Raw genomic sequence first — 10,000 nt, 5'->3', positions numbered from 1 at the left:
GACGCCCCACCTCCTGCCGCCGCCCCGGCCCAACTGACCAACGCCACACATCCGGCAGCCGCTGTCCTGGCTCTACAGGTCGACGCCGCGGCTCAACTGGTCAACGCTCCACCAAACGACGACGACTTCATCTTCTCCCCTCCCCTCCTCTCTTCCACCCCCCCTTTCTCCTCCACCCCCCCTTCCCCACTCTTTCCCCCTCCCCTCCACTCTCCCACCTCCCTCTTCTCGCCCCCCACCGCAGCTCAACGGCCTGATGACCCGGCGGAGAGCGACGCCCCCCCAGGTGTTTACCCGGCGGGGAGCGACGCCCCCCCAGCTGTTTCCTTGGAGACCTCATTTTCCCCCCCCCTCCACTCCTCCACCTCCCTCTCATCGCCCTCCTCCCTTTCCCCCTCCCTCCACCTACTGCCATTCTCAGCTGGCATGAACAAGCTAATTGAGGAGGTTAATGTTAGTCTAGCTAGCCCGCTCCGCACCTCCAACAAACTGTTTGAGCGGGCTGACGCTGGACTAGCTAGCCTGCAGTGCACCCCTCCGCCTGGCCTAAAAGAACTGGCTAATCAGCCCTCTCCATCTGTCATGAACACACTGGCCGAACAGACTCCTGGCCTAAAAGAACTGGCTAATCAGCCCTCTCCATCTGTCATGAACACACTGGCTGAACAGACTCACGCCAGAATAGCCAGCGCCCCCTGCTCCTCCCCACCCTCAACATCTCCCCCTCCTCGCCCCCCCCCATCCCAAAGACCCCCTCGCTCCAGCACCCCCTGCTCCTCCCCACCCCAAAGACCCCCTCGCTCCTCCCCACCCCCAATACCTCCTTGTTCCGACCCCCCACCCTCAAAACCACCTCCCCCTCCCACCCGCTCACCCTTCCCTCAATCTCCCTGCCCGCCCCAAAGGGGAAAACTGAAGAAAAAAGCATTTTCTGCCCCAAAAACAAGGTCACAGAGGATCATGAAACGATCAGATGTCTAACTATCCCCACCCTGATTAGCTACAGAACAAACAAAGATTATCTCTCAGCACGTCCTGTTCCAGGACCAAGCCTAGTATCTGTTCTCCAGGGACACTCTGAAAAGCATTTACAAATTCAACCTAGCAGTGCAGCTATCAAGGCTGCACTGCTAAATATTAGGTCACTTGTAAGCAAGTCGCTTCTAATAAACGATCTGATTACGAGTCATAAACTGGACCTCATGTTCCTCACAGAGACCTGGCTTGATCTAAACAACAGGGAATATGTTCTTAATGAGTCAGCCCCACCTAACTTTAACTACATTGACGCCCCCAGAGTCGGTAAGAAAGGGGGAGGAGTAGCTATTATTTTCTCTGATGCTTTTCAATGCAAGCAGGTATCGTTTGGCGACTTTTCATCATTTGAATATCTGGCCGCTGTTCTGAAGTGCTCTCCCTCTATTTTACTACTGATTATATACAGACCACCTAAGTACTCTAGTAGTTTTTTTGATGAATTTTCAGAACTCCTTTCTATAATCTCCATAGAACATGACTGTTTAACTATTGCAGGAGATTTTAATATTCATATTGACAACCCCAATGATAATAATGCCAAATAATTGAATAACCTCCTTGACACTTTTGACTTGTTACAACATGTCTCTGGGCCCACTCACAATCGAGGCCATACCCTAGATTTATTTATCACCAAGGGCTTTGAGTCATCGTTTCTTTCAGCTAGTGATGTTGCTCTGTCCGACCATCTCTGTATTTTTCTTGAACTCAAGATCACCCCTATCGCTCTTACTCGGTCAAAAACCATCAAAAAGCGTTACATCAACGAGAGTACTAGCACACGGTTCATGGAGGCTTTCTCGCTGGCCCCTTCCCTCTCCTCAGCCTCTGTCAATGATCTCCTAGATAACTTCAATTCTAAAACCCTAAAGGCTATTGATGCTGTAGCTCCCATTAGATCTAAACTAATCTCCGGTAAGAAAAAAGCACCATGGAGAAACGCTCCCTCTGTAAATAACAAAAAAAGAGATTGTAGGAAAGCCGAGCGCAAATGGCGGAAAACTAAACTTCACATCGATTATGACATCTATAAAAATAGTCTTCACTCCTACAACCAGGAACTAAAAAATTCCAGAAAATTCTTCTTCTCCGACATTATCAGCAAAAACACCAATGACGCTCGCACTCTTTTTGCCACTGTTGACAGGCTGACAAACCCCCCCCCACAAATTGCCCCTGATCTTCTATCCAATGTCAAATGCAATGAATTTGCGACCTTCTTTAGGGATAAAATTATAAATATCAGACTAACTATTTCCACATCAAGAACAAATGTGGCTCCGCCGCACCCACAGAATAGGTGCTTAATTAACATGACTCAGTTCAATGTCATTGACCACAAGAAACTAGAAGAAACGATACGAGGCCTTAAATCCTCATCGTGTTGCCTAGACACCCTGCCAACAAGCTTTCTAAAAAATGTCTACAGTTGCCTGGCGACCGACATACTGAAGATAATTAATACCTCTCTTCTTACAGGCATTTTCCCAAAATCTCTAAAAACTGCAGTTGTTAAGCCCTTGCTAAAGAAGCGTAGCCTCGACCCCTCTATAATCAGCAATTACAGACCAATATCAAATCTTCCCTTTATTAGCAAAATACTCGAAAAAACTGTCTACCAACAACTCAATACCTTTCTATCCTCCAATGACCTCCTAGATCCTTTCCAATCAGGCTTCCGACCCCATCATAGCACCGAAACTGCGCTTATCAGAGTTATAAATGACATCCGAATGAACACTGATTCAGGTAAAATCTCAATCTTAGTGTTACTAGACCTCAGCGCTGCCTTTGATACGGTTGACCACGAAATTCTATTGGACAGACTGGAAAACTGGGTCGGGCTTTCCGGCACGGTCCTAGAGTGGTTCAGATCTTATCTGCAAGACAGGAACTACTTTGTCTCCATTGGCAACTACACATCTGACCAAACCAAAATGACATGTGGGGTACCCCAAGGATCAATTTTAGGTCCTGTCCTGTTTAACCTTTATATGCTCTCTCTGGGCCTAATTATGCAAAAAAACAAAATAGCTTATCATAGCTATGCAGATGACACCCAACTCTACATAGCCCTCTCATCGGATGACTATGCCCCCATAGAGTCACTGTGTCAGTGCCTTGCGCAAATTAATGATTGGATGTGCCAGAATTTTCTCCAACTTAATAAAGACAAAACAGAGATAATTGTCTTCGGCAAAAAAGAAGATAGGCTCAAAGTTACTGCTCACCTCGAATCCCTATCTCTGAAGCCAAAGGACCAGGTAAAAAATCTTGGCATTATTATTGACTCTGATCTAAATTTCAACTCCCACATCAAGCTTATAAGAAAATCTGCCTTCTATCATCTAAAAAATATAGCAAGGATTAGAGGCTATATGTCCAAACAAGATCTTGAAAAACTAATTCATGCTTTCATTTCTAGCAGGCTAGACTACTGCAACAGTCTTTTCAATGGTCTTCCCAAAAAAGCTGTTAAACAACTTCAGCTCATTCAGAATGCGGCTGCTAGAGTTCTAACAAGAACCAAGAAAGCTGAACACATTACACCAGTTCTCAAATCCCTGCATTGGCTGCCAGTAAATCTTAGAATAGACTTTAAAATTCTGCTAATAGTTTACAAATCTCTCAACGGGTCAGGCCCACACTACATCTGAAATGCTTCTACACTATGAACCATCCAGATCCCTGAGATCTTCAGGCACTGGTCTACTAATTGTCCCAAGGACCAAATCTAAACATGGTGAAGCCGCGTTCTCCCACTATGCCTCTCATAACTGGAACAAACTCCCTGAACACATTAGATCTGCCCCTACTCTGCCTATTTTTAAATCCAAGCTAAAGACCTTTATGTTTACTCTTGCTTTTAACTGCTACTAAACTACTGCCTCTCTCGGCCTGTAATTTTAAAAAGATTTTTCCTGTACATTTCCAACAAATGGACTGTACATGTAATAATAATACTGAAGAGTGCCTTGTAACTTATTTAAAACAGAAATAATGTTTCATGTTTGTTAATTTGAGTATATATTTTAACTAAAACTGTCGGCTGTGTTTTTTATGTGTTTTTTTATATGTGCATTGCTTTGCTGCTTGTTTTTTCGATTATTTTTTTGTAAAGCACCTTGAATTGCCTTTGTGTATGAAAGGTGCTATATAAATAAAATTTGACTTGACTTGACTTGACTTGACTTGGTGTTACTGTTTTAACACACTGTTTAACCCTTCCAGGACCTCTTGGTGTTACTGTTTTAACACACTGTTTAACCCTTCCAGGACCTCTTGGCGTTACTGTTTTAACACACTGTTTAACCCTTCCAGGACCTCTTGGCGTTACTGTTTTAACACACTGTTTAACCCTTCCAGGACCTCTTGGTGTTACTGTTTTAACACACTGTTTAACCCTTCCAGGACCTCTTGGTGTTACTGTTTTAACTCACTGTTTAACTCTTCCAGGACCTCTTGGCATTACTGTTTAAACACACTGTTTAACCCTTCCAGGACCTCTTGGTGTTACTGTTTTAACACACTGTTTAACCCTTCCAGGACCTCTTGGTGTTACTGTTTTAACACACTGTTTAACCCTTCCAGGACCTCTTGGTGTTACTGTTTTAACACACTGTTTAACCCTTCCAGGACCTCTTGGTGTTACTGTTTTAACACACTGTTTAACCCTTCCAGGACCTCTTGGTGTTACTGTTTTAACACACTGTTTAACCCTTCCAGGACCTCTTGGTGTTACTGTTTTAACACACTGTTTAACCCTTCCAGGACCTCTTGGTGTTACTGTTTTAACACACTGTTTAACCCTTCCAGGACCTCTTGGTGTTACTGTTTTAACACACTGTTTAACCCTTCCAGGACCTCTTGGTGTTACTGTTTTAACACACTGTTTAACCCTTCCAGGACCTCTTGGTGTTACTGTTTTAACACACTGTTTAACCCTTCCAGGACCTCTTGGTGTTACTGTTTTAACTCACTGTTTAACCCTTCCAGGACCTCTTGGCGTTACTGTTTTAACACACTGTTTAACCCTTCCAGGACCTCTTGGTGTTACTGTTTTAACACACTGTTTAACCCTTCCAGGACCTCTTGGTGTTACTGTTTTAACACACTGTTTAACCCTTCCAGGACCTCTTGGCGTTACTGTTTTAACACACTGTTTAACCCTTCCAGGACCTCTTGGTGTTACTGTTTTAACACACTGTTTAACCCTTCTTGCTCATCTTTCGACGCCACTGGATCATAGCCAACATCAACTTTGCATCAAATTGTTGCATCAAAGGCAAATGTCATCCATCACCCGACCACAACAGCCATCTATCTATTAGACCACCCTGCATGTTGTGTGAGTTGTGTAGAAGTCATTGGACTACCCTGCATGTTGTGTGAGTTGTGTAGAAGTCATTGGACTACCCTGCACGTTGTGGGAGTTGTGTAGGAGTCATTGGACCACCCTGCACGTTGTGGGAGTTGTGTAGAAGTCATTGGACCACCCTGCATGTTGTGGGAGTTGTGTAGAAGTCATTGGACTACCCTGCATGTTGTGTGAGTTGTGTAGAAGTCATTGGACCACCCTGCATGTTGTGTGAGTTGTGTAGAAGTCATTGGACCACCCTGCATGTTGTGTGAGTTGTGTAGAAGTCATTGGACCACCCTGCACGTTGTGGGAGTTGTGTAGGAGTCATTGGACCACCCTGCACGTTGTGGGAGTTGTGTAGAAGTCATTGGACCACCCTGCATGTTGTGGGAGTTGTGTAGAAGTCATTGGACCACCCTGCACGTTGTGGGAGTTGTGTAGAAGTCATTGGACCACCCTGCATGTTGTGGGAGTTGTGTAGTAGTCATTGGACTACCCTGCACGTTGTGTGAGTTGTGTAGGAGTCATTGGACCACCCTGCACGTTGTGGGAGTTGTGTAAGAGTCATTGGACCACCCTGCACGTTGTGGGAGTTGTGTAGTAGTCATTGGACTACCCTGCACATTGTGGGAGTTGTGTAGGAGTCATTGGACCACCCTGCACGTTGTGGGAGTTGTTTAGAAGTCATTGGACCACCCTGCATGTTGTGGGAGTTGTGTAGAAGTCATTGGACCACCCTGCACGTTGTGGGAGTTGTGTAGAAGTCATTGGACCACCCTGCATGTTGTGGGAGTTGTGTAGTAGTCATTGGACTACCCTGCACGTTGTGTGAGTTGTGTAGGAGTCATTGGACCACCCTGCACGTTGTGGGAGTTGTGTAAGAGTCATTTAGTCCAGTAAAAATGTCACTTGACCTCACACTAATTGCAACAAAACCAAACTCAACTGATTTTGTATCCTCAATATGTCCTCAATGAAGGAAAAAAAGTGTTAAGGAAATGTATGAAGGGAAATTTTTGAAAATTACCTATATGATGCTACCAAAAACGTTTTTTTATTTATTTTTTAACATTTTTTTATATTTTTTATTTTATTTTTTTTATTTTCTCCTTGAAGCAAAAAACACATACAGGATATAAGTGATGAGATTTATGGCACATTAAAAAAAAAAAAAAAAGGCTTCCATAGGCTTCCATAGGCTACCATCTTATTTAGGTCATTTTCAAAACTTTCCCTTCATACATTTCTTTAACACTTTTTTTCCTTGATTGAGGACATATTGAGGGTACAAAATCAGTTGAGTTTGGTTTTGTTGCAATTAGTGTGAGGTTGACCCACATATTTGCGTAAAATGCCTGGACTAATTGGACCACCCTGCACGTTGTGGGAGTTGTGTAGTAGTCATTGGACTACCCTGCACATTGTGGGAGTTGTGTAGGAGTCTTTGGACCACCCTGCACGTTGTGGGAGTTGTGTAAGAGTCATTGGACTACCCTGCACATTGTGGGAGTTGTGTAGGAGTCTTTGGACCACCCTGCACGTTGTGGGAGTTGTGTAAGAGTCATTGGACCACCCTGCACGTTGTGGGAGTTGTGTAGTAGTCATTGGACTACCCTGCACATTGTGGGAGTTGTGTAGGAGTCATTGGACCACCCTGCACATTGTGGGAGTTGTGTAGTAGTCATTGGACCACCCTGCACATTGTGGGAGTTGTGTAGGAGTCATTGGACCACCCTGCACGTTGTGGGAGTTGTGTAGTAGTCATTGGACCACCCTGCATGTTGTGTGAGTTGTGTAGAAGTCATTGGACCACCCTGCACGTTGTGGGAGTTGTGTAGTAGTCATTGGACCACCCTGCATGTTGTGTGAGTTGTGTAGAAGTCATTGGACCACCCTGCACGTTGTGGGAGTTGTGTAGGAGTCATTGGACCACCCTGCACGTTGTGGGAGTTGTGTAGAAGTCATTGGACCACCCTACACGTTGTGGGAGTTGTGTAGTAGTCATTGGACTACCCTGCACGTTGTGTGAGTTGTGTAGGAGTCATTGGACCACCCTGCACGTTGTGGGAGTTGTGTAAGAGTCATTGGACCACCCTGCACGTTGTGGGAGTTGTGTAGTAGTCATTGGACTACCCTGCACATTGTGGGAGTTGTGTAGGAGTCATTGGACCACCCTGCACATTGTGGGAGTTGTGTAGTAGTCATTGGACCACCCTGCACATTGTGGCAGTTGTGTAGGAGTCATTGGACCACCCTGCACATTGTGGGAGTTGTGTAGTAGTCATTGGACCACCCTGCACATTGTGGGAGTTGTGTAGGAGTCATTGGACCACCCTGCACGTTGTGGGAGTTGTGTAGTAGTCATTGGACCACCCTGCATGTTGTGTGAGTTGTGTAGAAGTCATTGGACCACCCTGCACGTTGTGGGAGTTGTGTAGTAGTCATTGGACCACCCTGCACATTGTGGGAGTTGTGTAGAAGTAATTGGACCACCCTGCACATTGTGGGAGTTGTGTAGGAGTCATTGGACCACCCTGCACGTTGTGGGAGTTGTGTAGTAGTCATTGGACCACCCTGCACGTTGTGGGAGTTGTGTAGAAGTCATTGGACCACCCTGCACATTGTGGGAGTTGTGTAGGAGTCATTGGACCACCCTGCACATTGTGGGAGTTGTGTAGAAGTCATTGGACCACCCTGCACATTGTGGGAGTTGTGTAGTAGTCATTGGACCACCCTGCACGTTGTGGGAGTTGTGTAGAAGTCATTGGACCACCCTGCACATTGTGGGAGTTGTGTAGATAGAAGTCATTGGACCACCCTGCACGTTGTGTGAGTTGTGTAGTAGTCATTGGACCACCCTGCACGTTGTGGGAGTTGTGTAGAAGTCATTGGACTACCCTGCACATTGTGGGAGTTGTGTAGAAGTCATTGGACCACCCTGCACGTTGTGGGAGTTGTGTAGTAGTCATTGGACCACCCTGCACGTTGTGGGAGTTGTGTAGAAGTCATTGGACTACCCTGCACATTGTGGGAGTTGTGTAGAAGTCATTGGACCACCCTGCACATTGTGGGAGTTGTGTAGTAGTCATTGGACCACCCTGCACGTTGTGGGAGTTGTGTAGTAGTCATTGGACCACCCTGCACGTTGTGGGAGTTGTGTAGTAGTCATTGGACCACCCTGCACATTGTGGGAGTTGTGTAGAAGTCATTGGACCACCCTGCACGTTGTGGGAGTTGTGTAGTAGTCATTGGACCACCCTGCACGTTGTGGGAGTTGTGTAGTAGTCATTGGACCACCCTGCACATTGTGGGAGTTGTGTAGAAGTCATTGGACCACCCTGCACGTTGTGGAAGTTGTGGGAGTAAACATTAATATTTTTAACTCATTCATGGCCAGTTTAGGACTGCCAATATTTAGCACAGGCCAAAGATTTTCATAATTGTTGGTCATCTTTCAAGACCCACAGTAAATTATCTATTAGCACCAAAGTGATTTGCAATACCTCAAAATGAAGATGTACGTCTCTGGGTTCACCAGGAAAAAAAAAGTGAGCTTTTAGCATGTTCTGTACTCTACTTATAGCCATTTATATACACCCTGTTTTCACCCAAAAGGTCTCCCTGAGAAAATAAACAGGAGAAAAGGCAATTTGTGTAAAGGGCCCAATCTCAGGCAGAACTCGCTCTCAATTCTTTTATTTTGAACTGTATTGACATCAGACATGTAAATATTATTCGTTATGAGACAAATGACAAAAAAATATATATATATATATATATATATACACACATGAAGTGCTTTTTTTTTTACATTCAACAATACAGTTTACTCTGTGTGAGTGAGTGTGCAGACAGACACACAGACAGACAGACAGACAGACAGACAGACAGACAGACAGACAGACAGACACACACACACACACACACACACACACACACATGATCGCCCTTTTATCTTCGTTGCGTGATTTCTAACCCCACATAGGATAAGCAATAACCACGCCCTGTGGCGCCGGGATTGGCCAGGAGCAACACTGGAGGGCACGCAGCCCAGCGATTTCATGAACCAACTGAATAGCTCTTGAGAACGCACAGCGGGCTGCTGTGACTGCCGCTTCTGCCTTGTTAGCTGTTGTGTCCATGTCTCCCTGTCCTATCAGTATCCTCCCTGCTATTTGATCGTTCCCGTTTTCCCCTCGGCTATTCAACACGTCCTCACCGCCCTCTGGAGTCTGGATTACCCGTCAAACTGATCGATCATTTCCTCATTCCTCCGATGATCAAACACATCTCTCTGGATTACTTTCTCCCGTTTTCTCCCGGCTGGCACAGAGGAAGGCGACCAGCTGTGCAGCGCGCAGTGGGGCGTTTCAATGGCGCTTCTCCTGTCTGCAGAAGGAAGCGTTTATCCGTTTTCTGATTTTCCTCTTGCTCAATTTCAAAACAACAGCTGCAGTATGTGTTTGTTCACGTGTTGTCTTAGATGCTAGGGACCTGATACTATGTCACAGGCTGGGTAAGTGTTTGAACCTCGCGCTGCACTGATAAAACCAAAAACACGTCAAACACGTCTTTGGCGTGGATGGCTATTTCTGATAACAC

Source organism: Poromitra crassiceps (genome assembly GCF_964638095.1).
Source record: "Poromitra crassiceps genome assembly, chromosome: 13".
In the NCBI taxonomy this organism is placed as follows: domain Eukaryota; kingdom Metazoa; phylum Chordata; class Actinopteri; order Beryciformes; family Melamphaidae; genus Poromitra; species Poromitra crassiceps.
Note: the sequence above shows the minus strand (reverse complement) of the source record.